Below are 25,054 nucleotides of genomic sequence, written 5' to 3' on the forward strand. Positions count from 1 at the left end.
CGCTGTCCTAGAATGGAGGAGACGAAGCAGTCTGCAGGGCAAACGAAAAATCAGCTGAATCACATAAACAAACATACAAATACATCAAGAAATCTGAGAGACATTCATTCACATTTATAACATTACTGTGAAACACACCTGTCACCAGAACAACGCGCTGCAAAGAAGATTCAAAACGAACAAACGCGACAACTAAGACAACCATACAAAGCATCATAATATCATGCACAACCAAATCCGAATACGACACCACAAAGTGCAAATTGTACATAAAACCAGTACGCTTTGTTCATGGTGGAAGTACCCAAGCCTCAGATAGAGAAGAACCTGAGACTAAGCCAATGGAAACAGTCAAACAGGAATGTGACGTCACAATGACAGAAACTACGATAGACAAACAACATAACGGAACCGTAAACATGTCAGATGAAACAGAAACTCATGCACAGCATGTCCATCTACAGGCCGGCCAGAGTGGCCGAGCGGTTCTAGGCGCTACAGTCTGGAATCGCGCGACCGATATGGTCGCAGGTTCGAATCCTGCCTCGAGCATGGATGTGTGTGATGTCCTTAGGTTGGTTAGGTTTAAGTAGTTCTAAGTTCAAGGGGACTGATGACCTCAGCAGTTAAGTCCCATAGTGCTCCGAGCCATTTGAACCATTTCCCATCAACAGGCAACAGCGATAAACAAAACTGCTACAGATACACCGACAGCAAACACAGCCAACAAACACGGCCTATTACAAGACACAAACAACAGAACAAATAACAAAGGTATACACGACTACCACAGAAGCACTGATGACAAACGCATGTAAGAAAACAAACACATTGCAAGATTCGAACAATAATCAGGAACACGATGAAGGAAGGACAACTGACCACAGGAACCTTGAGGGGAACCTACCCTTAAGCAGGCTCGAAAACAGAGATGTATTTCAAACTGCCCTACGGTTAGTAACACGACTTAATCACCCAGAAGGAAATAAAATATACTACCCAGCTACGGAACAGCTGATCGCATGGTCCTAAGAATAGAAAACCTTTCAACTGACAACCGAGAGCTCTGTAGACTCCTGGGATGTTATACACACGAAGAGGACAAAGACTTAGTGGGAGCACACGGGAGAGCTTACTTTGAATTTAAAGAAACTGGACCCAAGAGCTACGCATACCCAAGACATCCCTGTCGTGGAGATCACACAGCTGAACTGTATGACGTATAGAATGGTTAATACGCAAATAAACCAGTTGATGGACGAATAACAGGCGGATTTCGCTTGTTTTCAGTAATACTACACACATGACGGTAAAATACCTTGTGTCCACAGACAATATAGGGTAATGACAGGGCTAAAGGCCGCCAAAGAAGCAGCCGTCGTAACAAAGACATGAATTACAGTGACAAAAATAACACAACTATGTACTGAACGCTTTGTAAAAGCAGAAATTACGCTGGAAAGGGAATCATGGATAGTCAAATCGTTATACGCACAGTACTCATATGACCCCCCCCCCCCCCCCTCCCCATGAACCATGGACCTTGCCGTTGGTGGGGAGGCTTGCGTTCCTGAACGATACAGATAGCCGTACCGTAGGTGCAACCACAACAGAGGGGTATCTGTTGAGAGGCCAGACAAACGTGTGGTTCCTGAAGAGGGGGAGCAGCCTTTCTGTAGTTGCAGGGGCAACAGTCTGGATGATTGACTGATCTAGTCTTGTAACACTAACCAAAACAGCCTTGCTGTTGTGGTACTGCGACGGCTGAAAGCAAGGGGAAACTACAGTTGTAATTTTTCCCGAGGGCGTGCAGCTTTACTGTATGGTTAAATGATGATGGCGTTCTCTTGGGTAAAATATTCCGGAGGTAAAATAGTCCCCCATTCGGATCTCCGGGCGGGGACTACTCAAGAGGACGTTGTTATCAGGAGAAAGAAAACTGGCGTTCTACGGATCGGAGCGTGGAATGTCAGGTCCCTTAATCGGGCAGGTAGGTTACAAAATTTAAAAAGGGAAATGGATAGGTTAAAGTTAGATATAGTGGGAATTAGTGAAGTTCGGTGGCAGGAGGAACAAGACTTCTAATCAGGTGAATACAGGGTTATAAATACAAAATCAAATAGGGGTAATGCAGGAGTAGGTTTAATAATGAATAAAGAAATAGGTGTACGGGTAAGCTACTACAAACAGCATAGTGAACGCATTATTGTGGCCAAGATAGACACAAAGCCCACGCCCTTCGCAGTAGTACAAGTTTATATGCCAACTAGCCCTGCAGATGATAAAGAAATTGATGAAATGTATGATGAGATAAAAGAAATTATTCAGGTAGTGAAGGGAGACGAAAATTTAATAGTCATGGGTGACTGGAATTCGAGTGTAGGAAAAGGGAGAGAAGGAAACGTTGTAGGTGAATAGGGATTGGGGCTAAGAAATGAAAGAGGAAGCCGCCTGGTAGAATTTTGCACAGAGCATAACTTAATCATAGCTAATACTTGGTTTAAGAATCATGAAAGAAGGTTGTATACATGGAAGAACCCTGGAGATACTAAAAGGTATCAGATAGATTATATAATGGTAAGACTGAGATTTAGGAACCAGGTTTTAAATTGTAAGACATTTCCAGGGACAATGTGGACTCTGACCACAATCTATTGGTTATGAGCTGTAGATTAAAACTGTAGAAACTGCAAAAAGGTGGGAAATTAAGGAGATGGGACCTGGACAAACTGATTAAACCAGAGGTTTCAGGGAGAGCATAAGGGAACAATTGTCACAAATGGGGGAAAGATATATAGTAGAAGAAGAATGGGTAGCTCTGAGGGATGAAATAGTGAAGGCAGCAGAGGATCAAGTAGGTAAAAAGACGAGCGCTAGTAGAAACCCTTGGGTAACAGAAGAAATATTGAATTTAATTGATGAATGGAGAAAATATAAAAATGCAGTAAATGAAGCAGGCAAAAAGGAATACAAACGTCTCAAAAATGATATCGACAGGAAGTGCAAAATGGCTAAGCAGGGATGGCTAGAGGACAAATGTAAGGATGTAGAGGCTTATCTCACTAGGGGTAAGGAAGATACTGCCTACAGAGGCCTTTGGAGAAAGCAGAACCACTTGCATGAATATCAAGAGCTTTGATGGAAACCCAGTTCTAAGCAAAGAAGGGAAAGCAGAAAGGTGGAAGGAGTATACAGAGGGCCTATACGAGGGCGATGAACCTGAGGACAATATTATGGAAATGGAAGATGATGTAGATGAAGATGAAATGGGAGATATGATATTGCGTGAAGAGTTTGACAGAGCACTGAAAGACCTGAGTCGAAACAAGGCCCCCGGAGTAGACAACATACCATTAGAGCTACTGCAACCTTGGGAGAGCCGGTGCTGACAAAACTCTACCATATGGTGAGCAAGATGTATGAGACAGGCAAAATACCGTCAGACTTCAAGAAGAATATAATAGTCCCAATCCCAAAGAAAGCAGGTGTTGACAGATGTGAAAATTACCGAACTATAAGTTTAATAAGTCACAGCTGGAAAATACTAACGCGAATTCTTTACAGACGAATGGAAAAACTGATAGAAGACGACCTCGGGGAAGATCAGTTTGGATTCCGTAGAAATGTTGGAATACGTGAGGCAATACTGACCCTACGACTTATCTTAGAAGAAAGAATAAGGAAAGGCAAACCCACATTCCTAGCATTTGTAGACGTAGAGAAAGCTTTTGACAATGTTGATTGGAATACTCTCTTTCAAATTCTGAAGGTGGCCAGGGTAAAATACAGAGAGCGAAAGGCTATTTACAATTTGTACAGAAAGCAGATCGCAGTTATAAGAGTCGAGGGGTATGAAAGGGATGCTGTGGTTGGGAAGTGAGTGAGACAGGGTTGTAGCCTCTCCCCGATGTTATTCAATCTGTATATTGAGCAAGCAATAAAGGAAACAAAAGAAAATTTCGCAGTAGGTATTAAAATCCATGGAGAAGAAATAAAAACTTTGAGGTTCGCCGATGACATTGTAATTCTGTCAGAAACAGCAAAGGACTTGGAAGAGCTGTTGAACGGAATGGACAGTGTCTTGAAAGGAGGGTATAAGATGAACATCAACAAAAGCAAAGCGAGGATAATGGAATGTAGTCGAATTAAGTCGGGTGATGCTGAGGGAATTAGATTAGGAAATGAGACACTTAAAGTAGTAAAGGAGTTTTGCTATTTGGGGAGCAAAATAACTGATGATGGTCGAAGTAGAGAGGATATAAATGGTAAACTGGCAATGGCAAGGAAAGCGTTTCTTAAGAAGAGAAATTTGTTAACATCGAGTATTGATTTAAGTGTCAGGTAGTCGTTTCTCAAAGTATTTGTATGGAGTGTAGCCATGTATGGAAGTGAAAAGTGGACGATAAATAGCTTAGACAAGAAAAGAATAGAAGCTTTCGAAATGTGGTGCTACAGAAGAATGCTGAAGATTAGATGGGTTGATCATATAACTAATGAGGAGGTATTGAGTAGAATTGGGGAGAAGAGGAGTTTGTGGCACAACTTGACTAGAAGAAGGGATCGGTTGGTAGGACATGATCTGAGACATCGCGGGATCACCAATTTAGTACTGGAGGGCAGCGTGGAGGGTAAAAATCTTAGAGGGAGACCAAGAGATGAATACACTAAGCAGATTCAGAAGGATGTAGGTTGCAGTAGGTACTGGGAAATGAAGAAGCTTGCACAGGATAGAGTAGAATGGAGAGCTGCATCAAACCAGTCTCAGGACTGAAGACCTCAACCACAAAAACAACTCATATGACAATGAGGCTTTTGCGAACTCAATTAGAAGAATAGCAGGTTTATGCATGCAAAAAAGACTACTCATACTCGCGGACATTAACACATTCTCAACACTCTGGCATTCTGATAGGACAGAAGCCAAGGACTAGTAATAACGCATATCATAAGTGAGTGCAGCCTGTTTGTCCTCAATAATGCAGGGCCAATGCTGGAGGTATCAGTAATATAGAGATTTGATTAGCAAATGGAACGTCTTCAACACGTATCATTGACTGGCAAGTATATGACAGAGCAACACACAGAGATCACAAAACAATAGTTATACATGCTGCTACACACATAAACACATGCACTCAACAACAACCGCTATTGCTGCTGAAAAGGACACACTGGCAGACACGAAAAGATACTAGAGAAAAATTTCCTTTGCTCACCACCGAAGGAAATACTGATTACAGAGTACACATATTAACTGACCTACTACAGAGACCTCAAATCGCTGCAATCCCACAAATCAGTGAGATACATAAACAAGGTACACAGTAGTCGACGTTATTAAAAAAACCTAGGAAGGACTCACGAGACAAAAGACGATGCTACCAACGAGCAAAGACAACACAAGTAAAAAGAGTCAAGCTGCAACAGTATCTTGAAGTCAAACAACGATACAAAGACGAATTACAAAAAAACAAGACAGGACCGTTGGAACAGTTTTGTCAGGACCACCTTAAGAATAACATATGGGGAGAGCCCTTTAAAATACAGACCGAGAAAATAAAAATACTAATGACAATATCACCATTAAAGTGACAACACGGTACAATGCCGCAGGGCTGGAGATGCTTGGTGGAGAACCTGCTGAACAAGCTACTACCGGACGATGACCCTAGACACGGCCAACGTCACCACATAGATCTACGCAGACAAAGAGACATTAACTACATTAGTGGTGGAATCATACTCCTTTCGCTTCTGAGGAAGTTGCGTTGGCGATAACGGAACTTCAAGACGGAAAAGCTCCTCGCTGAGATGAAGTTCACTCAGAAACAATTTAAACTGCTGCACTTGTGATATCTCCTATCTGACGGAGTTAGTTAATGACTCTTTATTGCAAGGGAGAATACCGGCCTGTTGGAAGACGGCCGGTGCAGTGACCATATAAAAATCAGAGGACAAGGACTCAACAGACCCAAAATCATGTAGACCGATCTGTCTGCTGAATGTACTAGGCAAGGTCCAGGAGAGGTTACTGCATAACAGACTACAGTCATACAGCTTCTGCGCCTCAGTCCACATCAGTATGGGTTCAGGCCACACAAGTCTATAGAGGATGCAGTAAAGAGAGATTTACACATCACTCAGAGCACAGAGGACAAATACTTGTATAAATTGACAATATTGGTATATCTGATGCTGTTGACAACTTTTGGCGGCCAGCGTTATTCACAAACTTGAAACAAATGCAAATCGCGACAGCTTTCTATAACAGCTTCCTCGACTACTGAAAAGACAGAGCTGTAGAATGGGAGAGGGCCACCGAAGGGGTGTCAAGGAAATCTCCAAAGGGTGCCAACAGTGATACATATGGGGACCCATATTCTGGGTTATTGCTATTGAGCCGCTGACAGAAAACCAAGACAGAGATGATAGAGCAAAGGAGATAGTACCGTACGCTGATGACTTGTTCATAGTAAAGCGAAAACTCCGTCCACAGGCCCTGGTGGATCCAGCGGTACCGACTGGCCGCCGTGTCATCCTCACCCACAGGCGTCACCGGATGCTGATACGGAGGGCCAAGTGGTCAACACACCGCCCTCCCGGCCGTATGTCAGTTTCCGAGACCGTAGCCACAACTTCTGAATCAAGTAGCTTCTCAGTCTGCCTCACAAGGGCTGAGTGCATCCCGCTAGCCAACAGCGCTCGGCAGACAGGATGGTGACCCGTCCAAGTGCTAGCCCAGCCCGACAGCGCTTAACTTCGGTGATCTGACGGGAACCAGTGTAAGGCCGTTGGCGATTTGCTCTTAGTGGTATCAGGACACTCAAGAAGACACTTAGAACAAAAGGCTACGCAGTTCCTCGTAGACATCAGTGAATGGTATGACAACAATAAACTAACAATTGCAACTAACGAAACGGTGAATTTACTACTGAAAAACGAACTTCAAAAGACCCGAGCATCAGGCTAAAATAACATAACCTTGCAACGCCAAACAGTGACAAGATATCTAGTTTTGCACATTAACGAGAAACCGAAGATCACTGAACGTAGCAGACTAGCCTACAAGACAATGAAGATAATGCATAGATTAGGAAGACTAAATACATCTAGATACAGACTACCAATAGAAACAATACGCACTTATCATATCGCACTATTCAAATCCTTAGTATGCTTTGCAGCGAGTGCCTGGGCGGATCGACTGTGGTTTGCAACATATAAAGTCATTGTAAACCTTTGCCAAAGAAGTGTTCTGCTCAGGATGTTGGGAATCTTCGGCAAAACATCGGCGGAGGCACTGTGTGTGGTGATGGGAGTGTACCCCATTGATATCATCATCCTTCAAAGACCAGCAGAGTACTGACAGAAGAAATGCAGAAACGAGATGGTATTTGAAGTTATAGGAGATGACATCATAGAAATGCGCCAAATAAACCGCTGGTGAAATTATGCCTGGGATTCGACATCTTCTCCACCTTCCTCCAAACATCAAGGAATGAACTAGATTAAAAGATATAGATCCCGCACGTGACATGGTCCATTTCCTCATGGGCCATGGTCCATACCCGAAACACCTCCATGAATTTGAACTCAGCCGAAAACCCACGTCCACAGAAATTATTCCGAAATTATAATAAGTCATAAAGTGATAATACATCATAACGTCTTGCCATCTTCCTAAATATACTTTTCATTAACCGGTAATCGTAAGATATTTATTTTTTAATTACTCTTAAGTTAATATATATTTAAAACTACAATATTATTAATCCTTATTAGAAAGAAAAAATATCAAACAAATTCACATTCAGTAGACGTACAATTTCATGTTGTGAAAATACGACCTGTCTTAGTAACTAGGTGGCAGGGCATTTGTAAATGGCAACAGAAAATAACTTATAAATAAATAATTGTCCTAAAGGATACGTTAGTAGTACGTCCCACATTGACCTCTGCGGTTAATTCACGCAGCTTTGCATGTATTTTAGAACTGACAACTCTACACAAGCGCAACTGCTGTCAGTCGTTAAGTGAAGGCCATTGGCCACTGTGTTGTCTTTGGTGAGAGGTAATGCCTGAAATCTGGTATTCTCGGCACACACTTGATGCTTTGGATTTCGGAATATTGAATTCCCTCGCGATTTTCGAAGTTGACGTCCCATGCATCTAGTTCCTATTACCATTCCGCGTTCAAAGACTGTTAATTCCCGTCGTGTGACCATACTGAGGTCGAAAGCCATTTCACATGAATCACCTGAGTACAAATCACAGCTCCGCCAATTCGCTGTCCTTTTGTATCTTTTGTGCGCGATACTATCGTTTTTTGTATATTTGCATAACGCTATCCAGTGACTTTCGTCTCCTACTGCATAATTGATAGCGAAGACTGATAGGTTGTAAGTCCATAATAAAAGGAAGAATTCTTCCGATGACTGTGTGTCTGTAAGCTAGTCTTTGCGAGATAACTATGATTGTGTGGTTACCGCTAGCAACTGAAATACTGTCTGGGCGGAGGTTGCGGAGCGGTATAGTCGCCGTAGTGTAGGGGTAATGATAGTAGACTGTTGCGTGGAGGGTCGTGAGCTCGACACTCACCTGAACTGTAACATTTTAGTTTCTATGTTCGGTTCGAGTACATTCTAGAAGTATCCAAAAATGGCAAGAATCATTGTACTGGAATGTTCTGTAGCTGTATATATACCGAATGTGTCCTGGCCGGAGGCAGTTCACTCCGCCCTCTTATATGTGTAAGTACTGAATAAACTTTTGTTAAGTGAAGTTAGTGTTCATCATTCATGTAATTACACCTTCTTCTACGTGACATTATTCTGGTAGAGACGCTGGGTATTGGAACTTGTGATAGCGCACGTTATTGACGACACAGTGGCTCCCATCAGACCACGACAGAGCCGCCGTTTACGTGGCGAGAAACCCAAGTTCGAGCCGTATTCAACAGATCTCAATCTATCGGAGACAGAAGAAGAAGCGACGTTACGATGACAGCAACTGTGCGCCACAACATGAGACATCCTTCCGGGTTCTCTGGTGACGATGGCCAAGATCCAAACAAGTGGCTGAAGGTATATGAGCGTATAGCCAAATGTAACAAATGGGATGTCACCGTGTGTTTGGCTTACGTATTTTTCTACTTGGAGGGCACTGCCAAGCAATGGTATGAGAACAACGAGGAGAAGTTCAAAAGCTGGGAAGTATTCCAGGCGGAACTGCGCAAGTATTTCTGTGACACACAACGACAGAAGTGCAACGCTGAAGATTAATTAAAGTGCAGGGAACAGCGTCCAGGAGAAACTACGGCATCATACATTGAAGACGTCTTGGAGCTGTGTAAAATAGTGGATCCTAGAATGAAGGAGGAAGATAAGGTTGCACGTCACATTAAGGGTGTTGTTGGTGAGGACATGTTTCAAGCCCTTCTCCTGAAGGAGATTTCGACAGCAGACGACTTCATAAAGTGGTGCCAGTATATCGAGACAATGCGTCAAAAAAGAATTACACGCAAGATGTTTGAACTGCTTCCAAACGTCTTAACGATGTCTGTGACGGAGGAAGCAACTGATTTCACATGTTTTCTTCGTCAGATAGTGAGAGAGGAAATTCGGAAAGCACTTGGATTTCACAGCGAGCAAAAAACCCAGACGCTTCAAGAGGCCATTAGGGAAGAAGTGGAACAGACACTGAAATCAATCTCTCGTCCTTCATTTCCCTTTAACACGGTAAAAAAGTCGAGAGCAAGGAGAAGTTACGTTCCTACAATGCCGCATGAGGAACCTGTTTGGGCACCAAGGAAGACTGACGTCTGGAGGACCCAGGGTAACCAACTAGTATGTTTCCACTGCGGACGATCGGGCATGTGGTGCGCTAGTGTCGAGAAAGGCGGCGGATATTTGATGACGCCCGTACCAAAAGACAGCAGACCGATCTTAGCCGACGCTAACTCCGGGACGACGAAGATGGACAAGAGGATGTGGGTGCAGAACAACATAGGTCATCATCGCCGCGAGCTAGCCGCTGGAGAGGACGCTCCCCTACACGCCGATCAAGATCTCCATCACCGTTTAGAGGCTCCAGCCGATCACCTAGCCGCTGCAGCCTGCAAAACTAATGGTTGCGACCTTCCTTGGAGGTGAGACTGTCGAAGAGAAAATTTCTACGCCGTCGATCAGTACAAAAATGATAGGAAACTACGTTGATATCATCAGGGATGACCGACCAGCCCAAGCTCTTGTGGATTCTGGAGCATCATATTCAGTTATTTCGGAGAAGTACCTCGCTAGTTACAGGAAACCGCATACGTCGACAGAAAAACATCTCTGCTGAAGGTGGCTAATGGGAAATATGTAAAACCTACAGGAAGATATGTCATTCGTGTGGGTATGAGTGGCCATACACAGCTCTTAGAATTCATCGTCTTATAAGAGTGCAGTCATGAAGTCATCCTCGGATGGGACTTTTTCAAAGCTTATCAGGCAATTATAGATTGTGGTCGCTCGAAGATCATACTAGCGAGATGAAATACTGTGGACAGGAAGATGCGCATCCGAGTGTGTTGAGACTATGTGTGCTGGATGAAATGATCATTCCTGCAGTCAGCCCTTTCGGTATCTGTCACGTGTCATGCTATGCGTCAACCCATGGATTTTGTAGTGGAATGTAAGAGAAGCATACCACTGAAGAATAACTTGGTCATCTCAGCCGCTGTCGTCTCGTTTAAGAGTGGATTCGGTGAATTATGGATAGTTAACGTCAACAATACCCGACACATGGCGAATGGGAATAAGAAACCATGGAGAACGAAAATGGTAAGAAAGAAGGCCCACGTGGCCAGAGAACCGCAGATCCTTCCAAGGCGCATGTGCGTAGCAAACGCTGAGTCGTTATTTGCAGAACAGCTGAGCGTTGTAGAAACCTCCTTTGCAGAGTCTTTGGGTGAACCTAGCGCTACCACTGCAAGACAAGATCTAGCTCGACTGTCACCAGATCTCAATAAGGAACAACAGAAGAAGCTACCTGCCATTCTTCAAGAGTTCTCTGAGTGCTTCAATCCACAGGCGAAGAGCAAATTAGACAAATCGACGGCGAAGCACCGGATTAGCGCTGGAGACCATCAACCAATAAGTCAGAGAGCATACCGTGAGCCAGTCAATAATTAGCGACAAGGTAGAAAAATGATAAAGAATGACACCATTCAGCCTTCGCAAAGCCCATGGTCGGCACCAGTGGTCCTCGTCAGGAAGAAAGATGACCGTTGGCGCTTTTGTGTTGATTACAGGAAGCTTAATAACTAAAAAGGACGTTTACCCTCTTCCACGAATGGACAATACACTAGATTGTATGAAGGGGGATAAGTTTTTCTCCACCATGGAAATGTACTTGGGATACTGGCAAATCGAATTTGAAAGGGCTGATCGTGAGAAAACTGCATTCATCACCCCCAAGGTTCTGTATGAGTTTAAGGTAATGCCGTTTGGTTTGTGTAATGCACCAGCAACTTTTGAAAGGATGATGGTAAATCTTCTAAGGCACGTGAAGTGGACGATGTGTCTTTGTTATTTAGATGACATTATAGTGTTCCCAGACACATTTGATGAACACATAAAAAGACTGAGGACCGTTCTTAAGCGTCTCCAACAAGCCGGACTGAAACGTAATCCAAGGAAGTGTCTCTTTGGAGCAAAATAAATCGTAATACTTGGACACCTTTTGTCAAACGAAGGTGTGCGGCCAGACCCAGAAAAGGTGAGATCTATAATGGAATTTCCTATGCCTAAAAATATTAGAGACGTGAGAAGCTTCCTCGGATTATGTTCTTATTACCGTAGTTTTATGAAAGTATTTAGTATCAAAGCCAGGCCACTCCAAGAGTAGTTAAAAGCCGACGCTAAATTTATCTGGGGTGGTGCTCAACAAGATTCTTTCGATGTGCTGCGAAAAGCTCTGACGACTGACCCTGTGCTTGGTATGTATGATGAGAGAGCACCTACAGAATTACACACAGATGCCAGTGGGTATGGGATCAATGCTGTTCTGGTGCAGATTTCGGATGGAAAAGAGAATGTTATAGCCTATGCTTCTGGGACACTTACAAAAGGCGAGAGAAACTACTCAACTACAGAAAGAGACTGTCTTGCTGTGATCTGAGCCATGTGCAAATTTCGACAGTATCTCTATGGAAGGCCATTCTCAGTTGATACAGACCATCATTCACTTTGTTGGTTGACAGGTTGAAAGGGTCCTGTAGACACCTTTCATTAGTCCGGTAGCCCAATTTCACAAGTATTTCTCTTTCTTTTCCTTGTTTCTCTTTTCTCTTTACTCTCATAGTGGCGTGACTGAATGAATGTGGTTGTGTGTCACGTTGCTAGACGGTGGCGTAGTCTGCTGCAGAAAGTCTGCGATAGTCGTACAGATTCAGCAGCACTGGTACAGAATAGCCAACTCTCGTAGTGGTCAAGTAGGCAAAGAGGTTTGCACTACTTGTGAGAAATCCACCTGCGTTAGGTTGGTGGCGGAAATGGCATCTTTGGGTTTTCCGGTCCACGCGGAGCGTGGAGGAGGCTGGAGAGGAAACAGGGAGGCAGTCTGCCGCCGGTACGGGAAGCGTCCACAGCTGTGCTCCAGTCGAAGAAGGGTGAGTTAGACTGACCGCGTGGCGCGTTGTTACTTGGCGAGGGGAGAGCTGTTAGCTTTTGGTCTCGCTTTTCAAATCTGGAAGATTGCGTTACCTTGTCGCGGCAAGGAATGCTAAACTTTGGCAGATTTTCTTTTAGCAGATTTCTGTAGCAGACTTGGATCCGCCGGAAGAGCGCCACACAAAGGTGTCGATAAGAAGTGAGCACTCGCTTCTGTATGAATGTCTGTTTGCCTTCAGCTGTGCCTGGATAAGCTTTCACCTTTCTAAATATTTAGAGCTTTGCCTTCTCGTAAATTTTCCTTGATTTATGTGTCTTTCGTCCGTGGGGAGCCAACGACGTGGTAGAACATTATAGTTGTTGGGCTACCGGCATCACTAACTGTCCGATCGCATGTTTGTTTTAGATAATGTTAACATGATTGTGTGATGTGATATTGAATTTGGCACTATACCTAGAAATTGTGTCTCCACAAACCATGTGTTATCAGGAATCGTGTACATGCCTCACATCCTTATCTTAGGAATAAATGATTTTATCTACAATTTTCTCTTGTGTTCCGAGGTTACGTTTTTGCACCTAAGCCACTCACCTCGTAGCTTTCCCGTTAGCACATCCAATGCGTTTCCTTATGCACAGGTCCAGTGAATAGTCTCCCCTTGTATTTCATAATAAATTCTTTAGGTTAAGTCTTATTTTCAGGTGTGTTGCTGGGAGCTGATCTTATGCAGTGTTCATGCATTTTCTATTTTATTTTAAATGTTTGATTGTCGTGAACAGTGCACGGGCAATACTATTAATTACATCGTATCCGCTATGAACGACCTCACAACGTATGCATTTTTGTGAGTTTTTGGTCTGTGATCAAATTAATTTATTTTCCGACTCGACCAAACCTTCGATTAGTTGTATGGTTAGAGTCGGTGGCGACCCTAATCTTCTCAAGTTAACCTCACAAGCAATAAACATTTACATTCCTAATAATAACGTAATAACCCGTAGTAACCGGTTAGTTACAAGGTTTTAAGGATCTAACAGGACGACTCGGCAGGTGGGCACTACGTCTTCAAGAGTATGACGTTACCAAAGTGTACGAAAGTGGATAAAAACACTAAGACACCGACTGTCTCTCAATAAACCGTGTGCAAGACCATCAACACTTTCATGAAGTTAGTGACTGTCTCACTGTACTCCAGGGTCTCTCTGCTGAGCAGACGAAGGACGTCAAAATATCTCAAATTACGTTTGCCTTATATCGGTCAGAGGAGATTTTAATTTTATCGGATATAGACTGGGACACTCAAACGTTCATAACGGGTAGCGGGGACAAAGAATCCAGTGAAATTTTTTTAAGTGTTTATCTGAAAACTACCTTGAGCAGTTAAACAGAGAACCGACTCGTGGCGATAACATATTAGACCTTCTGGTGACAAACAGACCCGAACTATTTGAAACAGTTAACGCAGAACAGGGAATCAGCGATCATAAAGCGGTTACTGCATCGATGATTTCAGCCGTAAATAGAAATATTAAAAAAAGATAGGAAGGCTTTTCTGTTTAGCAAAAGTGACAAAAAGCAGATTTCAGAGTACCTGACGGCTCAACACCAAAGTTTTGTCTCAAGTACAGATAGTGTTGAGGATTAGTGGACAAAGTTCAAAACCATCGTACAATATGCGTTAGATGAGTATGTGCCAAGCAAGATCGTAAGAGATGGAAAAGAGCCACCGTGGTACAACAACCGAGTTAGAAAACTGCTGCGGAAGCAAAGGCAACTTCACAGCAAACATAAACATAGCCAAAGCCTTGTAGAAAAACAAAAATTACGCGACGCGAAATGTAGTGTGAGGAGGGCTATGCGAGAAGCGTTCAATGAATTAGAAAGTAAAGTTCTATGTACTGACTTGGAAGAAAACCCTAAGAAATTTTGGTCTTACGTCAAAGCGGTAGGTGGATCAAAACAAAATGTCCAGACACTCTGTGACCAAAATGGTACTGAAACAGAGGATTACAGACTAAAGGCCGAAATACTAAATGTCCTTTTCCAAAGCTGTTTCACATAGACTGCTCTGTAGTTCCTTCTCCAGATTGTCGCACAAATGACAAAACGGTAGATATCGAAATAGACGACAGAGGGATAGAGAAACAATTAAAATCGCTCAAAAGAGGAAAGGCATCTGGACCTGATGGGATGCCAGTTCGATTTTCCACAGAGTACGCGAAGGAACTTGTCCCCTTTCATGCAGAGGTGTACCGTAGGTCTCTAGAGAAGCGTAGCGCTCCAAAGGATTGGAAAAGGGCACAGGTCATCCCCGTTTTCAAGAAGGGACGTCGAGCAGATGTGCAGATCTATAGACCTATATCTCTAACGTCGATCAGTTGTAGAATTTTGGAACACGTATTATGTTCGAGTATAATGACTTTTCTGGAGAGTAGAAATCTACTCTGTAGGATTGAGCATGGGTTTCGAAAAAGACGGTCGTGTGAAACCCAGCTCGCACTATTCGTCCACGAGACTCAGAGGGCCATAGACACGGGTTCCCAGGTAAGTGCCGTGTTTCTTGACTTCCGCAAGGCGTTCGATACAGTTCCCCACAGTCGTTTAATGAACAAAGTAAGAGCATATGGACTATCAGACCAATTGTGTGATTGAATTGAAGAGTTCCTAGATAACAGAACGCAGCACGTCATTCTCAATGGAGAGAAGTCTTCCGAAGTAAGAGTGATTTCAGGTGTGCCGCATGGGAGTGTCATAGGACCGTTGCTATTCACAATATACGTAAATGACTTTGTAGATGACATCGGAAGTTCACTGAGGCTTTTTGCAGATGATGCTGTCGTGTATCGAGAGTTTGAAACAATGGAAAATTGTACTGAAATGCAGGAGGATCTGCAACGAATTGACGCATGGTGCAGGGAATGGCAATTGAATCTCAATGTAGACAAGTGTAATGTGCTGCGAATACATAGAAAGATAGATCCCTTATCACTTAGCTACAAAATAGCAGGTCAGCAACTGGAAGCAGTTAATTCCATAAATTATCTGGGAGTACGCATTAGGAGTGATTTAAAATGGAATGATCATATGAAGTTGATCGTCGGTAAAGCAGTTGCCAGACAGATTCATTGGAAGAATCCTAAGGAAATGCAAACTGAAAACAAAGGAAGTAGGTTACAGTACGCTTGTTCGCCCACTGCTTGAATTCTGCTCAGCAGTGTGGGATCTGTACCAGATAGAGTTGATAGAAAAGATAAAAAGATCCAACGGAGAGCAGCGCGCTTCGTTACTCTGCAGGAGAGACGCTCAGTAGCTCGGTGCGAGCTTTTGTTAAAGTTTCGAGAACATACCTTCACCGAGGAGTCATACAGTATATTGTTCCCTCCTACGTATACCTCGCGAAGAGACCATGAGGATAAAATCAGAGAGATTAGAGCCCACACAGAAGCATAGCGGCAATCCTTCTTCCCACGAACAATTTGAGACTGGAATAGAAGGGAGAACCGATAGAGGTATTCAGGGTACCCTCCGCCAGGTGGCTCGCGGAGTATGGATGTAGATGTAGATGTAGACGTGAAAAGACAGTTTCACATAGTTAATGGAGTACATGCGCTTAGATGTTCTACAGATATTCCATGACACATCTGAGGCCGGACATTTAGGATTTATTAAGACATACGATAGGATCCGCAAGAGATTTTTCTGTCCAGGTTTATTTAGGAGTGCCCGTCACTATGTGTCGCACTGTCGAGAGTGCCAGAGGAGAAGGGATGTTACTCAGAAACCATCTGTCCGACTCATACCAATTCCAACTGCCGAAACGCCTTTCCAGAGTGTTGGGATTGGCCTCCTCGGACGACTTTCAATGTCTGCTAGTGGATTATTGTTTGCACTGATTACCTGACACGCTATGTCATTACAAAAGCCGTGAAAACAGCCGAAGCATTCGAGGTAGCCAAATTCATCGTAGAGGACATTGTATTAAAACTAGGTGCCCCAAAGTTGTTAATTACGGTTCGAGGGAAAGTATTTCAATCGGATCTTGTGACAGAGATAAATCATCGGTGCAACATTATTCGTCACATGGCGACTGCCTACCATACGCAAACTAACGGGCTTACTGAACGCCTTAATAAGACCTTGGCCGCTATACTACCAATGTTCGTCGATGTTGTGCAGAGCAACTGGGATGAGGTGCTATAATTCCTGACGTTTGCCTACAGCACCGCCAAACAAGACACGACAGGATTTGCGCCATTTTTCCTGGTGCATAGGCGTGAGCCGACGACGTCGATGGACACTGTGTTTCTGTTACATACTGATGTGGACGACGACTACATCGGCCAGGTATTAACCAGAGCTGAGGAAGCTCGGCAGTTAGCTCGACTCCACACGCTGCAGGCTCAAGTAAAGGATCGCTGAAGGTATGACCCGAGCCACCGCCCTGCAGTTTACCAGCCTGGCGAGCTCGTCTGGATCTTCACTCCTGTTCGGAAGGTTGGTCTCTCTGAGAAGCTCCTCAGGCGCAACTTTGGACCTTATTGAAGTTGTAAGACAGTTGTCTGATGTTGCTAATGAAGTTGAAGATTTCTACCCTGACACAAGACGACGGAAGATCGGAGATACGGTCCACGTCCTTCGAATGAAGCCCTATAAGGATCCTGCAACCCAGGATAAATTCGAAGCTCCAGCGACAGACAACAAGCGGAAAGGTGACGAAGAACGTAGCGGCAAAAGAAGTTCTAAGAAGATCACGGCCAGGGCGATCATCAGTCATCGGGAGTCGGAGTGTGCAGGACCGATGACTCGTCCGCAGACTGGTAGGACGTAACACCGAGACGCTGTTCCCTTAAGGAGGGAGCAATGTCTCAGAAGAAGGTGAGTAGTGCAGTCGCCGTAGTGTATCGCCGGCACGGTAGCTCAGCGTGTTCGGTCAGAGGGTTAGCTGCCTTCTGTATTAAAAAAAAATTGAGTTAACGACTCAACAATGAACTTGAACGGGTGTCCTGGTACATGCGCTCCGAACAAATGCAATGAACATAATCGAACAAAAATGAGAACAATAAAAAAGTACTTTAGTGATTATAATACTAGACTCTTACATAGAGGGTCGTCAGTTCGAAACTCACCTGAACTATAAAATTTTAATTTGTGTATTCGGTTTGAGTACATTCTAGAAGTATCCACAAATGGCAAGAATCATTGTACTGGAATGTTCTGTAGCAGAATATATACCGTCTGTGTGGACTGTGCGGCTGGTCCCGGCGGAGGTTCGAGTCCTCCCTCGGGCATGTGTGCGTGTGTTTGTCCTTAGGATAAATTAGGTTAAGTAGTGCGTAAGCCTTGGGACTGATGAGTTTAGCTGTTAAGTCCCATAAGATTTCTCACACACATACCGTCTTTTTCTAGCCGGAGGCAGTGCGCTCCACGCTCTTGTATGAGCAAGTGCCGAATAAATCTTCGTTAAGTGAAGTTAGTGTTCGTCATTCATCTACTTACACCTTCTTCTGAAACGTCCCCTTAGAAAAATTATACATGACTGTGCTTAAACTGACACACAATAATTTTTTTTAGCTCAACGCAAACTGACTTTCAGTAATCCCTACAAGAGAATGGCCCTGACTAAATTAACCTACACGTTTCACAAATCATTTACCTCACAAAAATCTTCGTTACTCGAACTACTGCAATTCAGCGAGCGCCACTACGGCCAGCTAAATAGAAGATTCAAACTACGGAAGGCACTAACTACTGATAGGAATAGTTAGCAAATGAAAGATTTTAATAGAGAACAAACAATGTATTTACCTTAATAGTCATAATATATATAGCAGTTCATGCCATCCAGTCTTACAAATTTCAAAACTCCGCCATTTCTCTCCCCACATCCACCACTGCGCAACGCTACACGCTGTTCACATCCAGCTGCCCAACACTACAATGGCAGACAACAATGCAAACTAGCCACAGACTGCACACAGCCCAGCCAGTGATTTTCATACAGAGCGCTACGTAACGTTGCCAATAAGAAAACATAAACAGCCTACTTACAAGTCCAGTGGATAGAGGTCACTTGATCTTGGCTGCCAAGGTACAGGCCATGTCTGACCTGTGCATCTTGGCCCATACTGGAGCGTTTGAGGTCTTCTTACATCAGCAGCAGAATGTGTGGATGTCCCATCATGAACATACAACATTCCCCGAAGTGGCGCGAGGAGAATTCCCTCATGCAAACCTGCTGCAAAAATCGAATGTCTGCTCGTCCACAAGTTTACATGACTCACTGAGACGATCACCTAGTATCTCTAACCATACAGTCGATGAGACACTCTCTTGCTGATGCGGTGACTGAAGAGCAGCATGTGAGCTTCCAGTTTTCAAGCTTTTGGTTGCTTTCGAGATTTCTTGCTGGTTGTTGGATGAAATGGACGTACTGTTACATGCTTGTTGCAAACCTACACTTTCTTTACTACTGGTGAGACCCAAAACTTACATGCATTAACAATCCTCCTTATAGCTCTGAAATCACAGTCCTGAAATGAATCAATAATTAATAACCACTAGTGCAATAGAGTCTCTCTGTACATATGTCATGCATTCATTGACTCATGCAGTGACAAATTTATCTCATATTCCGAAAGAAAGAAGACTGATGTACCACGTGTGTGAAATCGTACATAAAAGTAGATACAATGAAGAAACCGCACAACAATTGCTGAATCAACCATCTTTTGTTGCATACACGACTAGTGACCTTCCGGGGAAAACGAAAGATTACATTGTAGGTGTATGTAATCAGCATCATGCTCTCAAATTTATCAATACTGAGATGAACATAAACGTAATGAGGCTCCCAACCACAATGTAATGATACACTCACTGGCCGAATATTAAAAGCACACGAGTGATAACGTGTCGCAAGAAGAACTAGCCTCGAAAACTTTTGAAATGACTACAGGTGTAGAAAGGCGTTGAAAAACACATGAAGAATGGGAATAAGAGACCATGGAGAACGAATATAGTAAGAAAGAAGGCCCAAGTGGTCAGAACACGTATTGAAAAACCGATTGATCGCTACGCATGCTACGATCCGTGAAAATCTACTAATCTAAATTCTGCAACTATATGTCCAAAATGCGGCTTCAGTTTTAACAGATACGGCAATTACTAGGAATGATCAAATGCCTTTCTCAAAACGTGACTAAGAAAAATGAAGAATTCCTTATGAAAAATGAAGACTTATCCACAGCAGCGCAGCTTATCAGCAACAGGTCCTTCCTGCTCCAGTCACCCAGAAAGTGCCTATTCAGGGTGGGGAATGAATCACGTATCTGTTACGAATCACAAGTGATTGAGGAAGTTTTCACAATAACTGTTTTCAAGATCTGGCTCCGATTTTAGTCACAACTAGATGTTACAAGTAGCAACTAAGAGCAGCATTTAGATATTACTTCTTTCTTCACCGTGTGCCATCTCTTGGGTGTATTGCAGTTACAATACCCGACGTCAACTTTCAACTGGAAGACACGTATTTCTCACTTTTTTCACTCGCAAATTGTCAGCGTTAAAGACGTAACCAAGTCTTTATGATAAAAGAAGCTATTTTCGTGGTTTGTGTGCGACAGGCAGCCTGTGTGTAGCCTATGTACACAATATGTATCAAACTATTCGTCGAAGACTTGGGAAACACCTAATATAGGTTTTCTGAATTTATTTTGCAGTTTTAATTTGTATGGCCTAAAGTGCGTTAAAAATGACAAAATGCGTTAAACGTGGTGCGAACGTGAACATTAGGCTACGCTACAGATCAGTCTGTCACTACAACTAAAATTTCAGGGGGACACCAATAACACACTGTAGACATTTTCTACCAGTAGCTACACAGTAGAAACTTTTGGGGTATGGGACGGCTTAAGAAGATGAGAATGTGATTTTCATTATTCACTTACAGTGTATCTCGCATTTGTTTCTCATCCCTTTGAAATCACATACTGACTTCCATGAGACACTGTTCCAGTACTCACTGTGCACATTTGTGTTGCCAGTTGTGGCTCTTTTAAGCTGCGAGTCCCTCAATATCTGTTCTAGATCTTCGTGACTTCCTCCTAGATGTGGATGGATACTTAGGGCAGCCAGTAATAAGAGTGGAATCTGCGTCCGTAGAATCACGTAGATTAATAAACTTTTCTACTTATCATTTCTAGCAGGTTAATCCAGAATATAATGCTGATAATATTTCTGGTAATGAAAGCAGTTTAGCGGAGAAGGCCATCACACTTGCAACAAACAATCTCACTTAAGCTGATTCACAAACTTAGAAAGCAACCTTTCTTTTGACGAAACGGTTCAAAGGAACAGTGGCAATATCTTCAGTTCTGCTGTCAATGAAATTTTGAATTACCACTATATATCGAGTGACTGAAAATGAGTTCAGATACCTCAACAAAGTGGTTCGAATCCGAATTTTAAACACAAACTTTTACTGTACTGTGTGACAATTTATGTTATGATGCTTAACATCGTTCTATTGATATTTTCATACCTGTTTCATTAAGATATCACTGTAACGGCTCCATGTGAGCCACTACATGGCTTGACACAATAGTTTTATATTCAGAACACACCTGGGTGCCCTTCCGACACTCAGGGAAGAGCAACATAAGATGTATTATTCGAAATTATGTTACATTATCACTGTTGGTATAGTCTGCAAGTGTGAATGCGTGTCATCTGCTGACGTATGCGTGAACTGTCTGCTGTGGTTTCTGTGAATGTAGGTATGCATTTTAGCCAACCACTGAATTAAGTAGAATGCGCCTGCACTGGACCAGAGAGACCTAAGTTCTCCGCGCGTTAGCAGGCCCCATTAGGTTGGCAAATAGCCGCTGTGGAGAATCTCTTAGCCCTTCCGGCCACCGCGCGTGGACCCCGATTGAAGGGAGACGGTTAGGCATTCCCTGCTGAGACTGGTAAGTACGGACGCTCTGCGTGATGGCTCCTATAGTCATCTTAGTTAGGAGAGATAGTCAGGTTGGATAAAATTGTTATTTCGGTTTTGTATTACGAACGATGGACCAGCATTCCATACAATGGTACTATTAAATAAAGTGAATGATTAAGAAGTATTTTCATGAGTTTTAAGAAATAAATGTTGTTGTTATAGAAAATTTGTAACTTGGTTTCTCACAGCAACACCATATTTCCGTTACCATTCTAATTAAGTTATTCGAACTTTCAACTTAAAATTAATCAATAAACAGAAATTTCTGTGTAGTGATGTTTACTCACACAAACGGTTTTAGGCGTCTTTCACAAAAGACAGGTGCCATTTTCTAATTGAGAATGCCTGGCAAGGCTTTGCGGAGAGCAAGTATCATGCATAATGGAGACCTTTAGCCTAGGATCTCGTTCAAATTAGGAACCCTCTTGTGATGCTGTGAGATTGCTAGGATATACTACACATTACGTGCACAAATAGTTCAAATCCGAGCCCAATTGAATGGAGACTTAATCGAAAAGCTTACATTTCAGATACATTTGCACTGATTAGGAAGAGACTTCATGCTCAAATTAATGGCAAATCGTAGCCATGTTTATACTACCACCTTTAATTACTAGAAAGCAATTTGGACGTGAGAAAAAAAACAAGAGTACAAAACAAGTAAAAAACGATAATGTTGGTTGTCACAATGAAAGATTGAAACGATATCGAAAGAACAAGGAATAACAATTCTGATTATGACTACCATGGTGAAATCTGTGTAGACCTTGTGTTCACAATTTGGGACCATACAAGAAGTCCGTCCCTGGAGAACAGTGGGTAGAGTGAGCCCGTTGTAAGAGCTTGGCACGTAAGGGCTGACTTAGAACAGCTGATGGTATGTTTTTTTCGTTTGTAGCAATAGATTCAGCAAGTTCAAAGTCGATGAGGACCCAACCACAGCTATTTGTATACTCACCCACGAGTTTCATAGTTAAATGTGTCACTTAGCTGAAATATAGGTTAATAAATATAACAATTTAAGATATGTTAAAGGCGCCACACACTATGTCAACTTGCAGCAAATGAGCTGTGAAAAATGAATATAATAGTGTAGTATTTGAATGTAAACAAATTAACGTTTGAAATGTATGAAAACCTATCTCGGTCTGTCATGTTATATGAGGAGACAATATCTTTAGCCGTAGTTTTTATTTTTATTATTATTTCTTTTTTTTATGTCCATCGTTCTGACTGTGGGTTTGAGGGACTTTGGCCGTTCACTTAAGTAGTTCCATATTTAGACACCTGCAGCCGTCCTCAAGGTGGTATTTATTATATGGCTACCAGTTTCGGTGTTTCCGTACCAATATTTAGTAGTTGATGATTGAAGACAGAGTCTCGTTGTTACTGGTAGTCTGCGAAAACCAATCCATAGTTGGCCATTGATGAATAGTCTACACAACCGTAGTTAGCCCCAGAGCGTCAGTTAAGGCCTGAAGCTGGTGTACTGAAGCACCGAAACTGGTAGCCATATAATAAACAACCCCGTAAGGATGGCTTTAGGTGTTCTATTTCATTACATAGCTTTTAAATTATCAAATTTGTAAATAGAAGGACTTCGGGACGGAGCACATGATAGGAAGGGAGAAAAATATGAGAAACTCTCCTCGAAGGAATTCAACTGCAGATTTCTGTCTGAACAAATAAACAATGGTCCAAAATTTCAAGATAGATCAGCAGTTTTTCCAGCAAATAGCGCCGGTTCCGTTAAAAGGCTCCGCCGCAGGGGGTTGAGCGATGGTCCTAGCGGGGGTTGCGAACAGTTCTTCCTTTAATGGCCTTCGCGTCTCGGAGTGAAAAAACGCACAGAAACGATTATCGATTTCACCTCAAACGACCCTTCCCATCGTACCATGAGCGGTGCGTCTCTCCTTTTCTTCACAACAGGTGTCGGTCGGGGGTTCGGTGCTCAGCTTGCAAGACCTCCCACGGTGAACGGCAAGGGAACAGTTTTCCTGATTAATGGTCAGTGGTGATGGCGGACGACGCAGCGGCGGAAAAGGCACACGAACAAGGAGGCCGACAAGCGTTGCCACTGAAGGGTGGCGAACCGCGAACAGGGAATTCTCTGTGGCAGGGAAACTTAGCTGCTGCCAGCAACGGTAGGTGAGACAATATCCGATCACGTCCGACTGAAGCTAACAGAAAGAACAATAACCAAGAGTTCGTAGTTTCGGTAATCAATATGTGTCATTCATGTTTCATTCAATCAATGTTTTTATCTTTTTATAGTTAGAATACGAGTATAAGGTAACTTCGATAATTTAGGCGTAACAAAATTTATTCTTCAATCATACGTTCAGTGATACAATAACATTAGCTTCGGACGGTGAAAAGCTTACCATCTCATTTACCTAAATGTAAGTAATGCGTTCAATTGTATTAGGTACAACCCATGTGTTCTCAGACCATGACTGAATTTAGAAACGTGAAGTTATAATCAGTTCGTAATTCTTCATAGGTGAATGAACTCACTTATCTGCATTTATGGTTCTAAATATATATTTTAATGTACAAAAGCTAGACCGATGATACTGCGTTGAATCTGTTAAAGGTTTGAAGCCTTAGATCAAACCCCAAGATAGTTTCTCGTTGTAAATGGAGGCTTTGCTGCTGTGATGTCGATCCCTTCCCCTTCACCTCATCACATTGTTATTTGAGCTGCAGCTTTCTCTGTAATGAAAACGTTCAATTACACTCTAAGATAAACTGAAACAGCAGAAGACCAACGGTAGCGCCCGAATTCTTCCGAAATAAAAACTTCCTGGCAGATTAAAACTGTGTGCCCGACCGAGACTCGAACTCGGGACCTTTGCCTTTCGCGGGCAAGTGCTCTACCATCTGAACTACCGAAGCACGACTCACGCCCGGTCCTTACAGGTAGGAGACGAGATACTGGCAGACGTAAATCCTCACAGGTAGGAGACGAGATACTGGCAGACGTAAATCTATGAGGACCGGGCGTGAGTCGTGCTTCGGTAGCTCAAATGGTAGAGCACTTGCCCGCGAAAGGCAAAGGTCCCGAGTTCGAGTCTCGGTCGGGCACACAGTTTTAATCTGCCAGGAAGTTTCATATCAGCGCACACTCCGCTGCAGAGTGAAAATCTCATTCTGGAATCTTCCGAAATAGCTGGATGCGGCACAGTGGCTGCCCTACTTCCCCAGCGTGGGCATGCTCTTCTGTTGCCACTACTAAGATATAAACTTAATTCGCCATATCTAATTTCATCCCTGGCGTACAAGCAAAGTCAGCATAGGAACTACGGTGGTAGCACGAACTAACAACAGGCGTGCATCCGACCAATCACTTTTGAGAGGAAGGCGTCAAGTAGGGGACGTGAGACAGTAGTGTGTCACAAA

Source organism: Schistocerca cancellata, chromosome 1 (genome assembly GCF_023864275.1).
Source record: "Schistocerca cancellata isolate TAMUIC-IGC-003103 chromosome 1, iqSchCanc2.1, whole genome shotgun sequence".
Taxonomy (NCBI): Eukaryota; Metazoa; Arthropoda; class Insecta; order Orthoptera; family Acrididae; genus Schistocerca; species Schistocerca cancellata.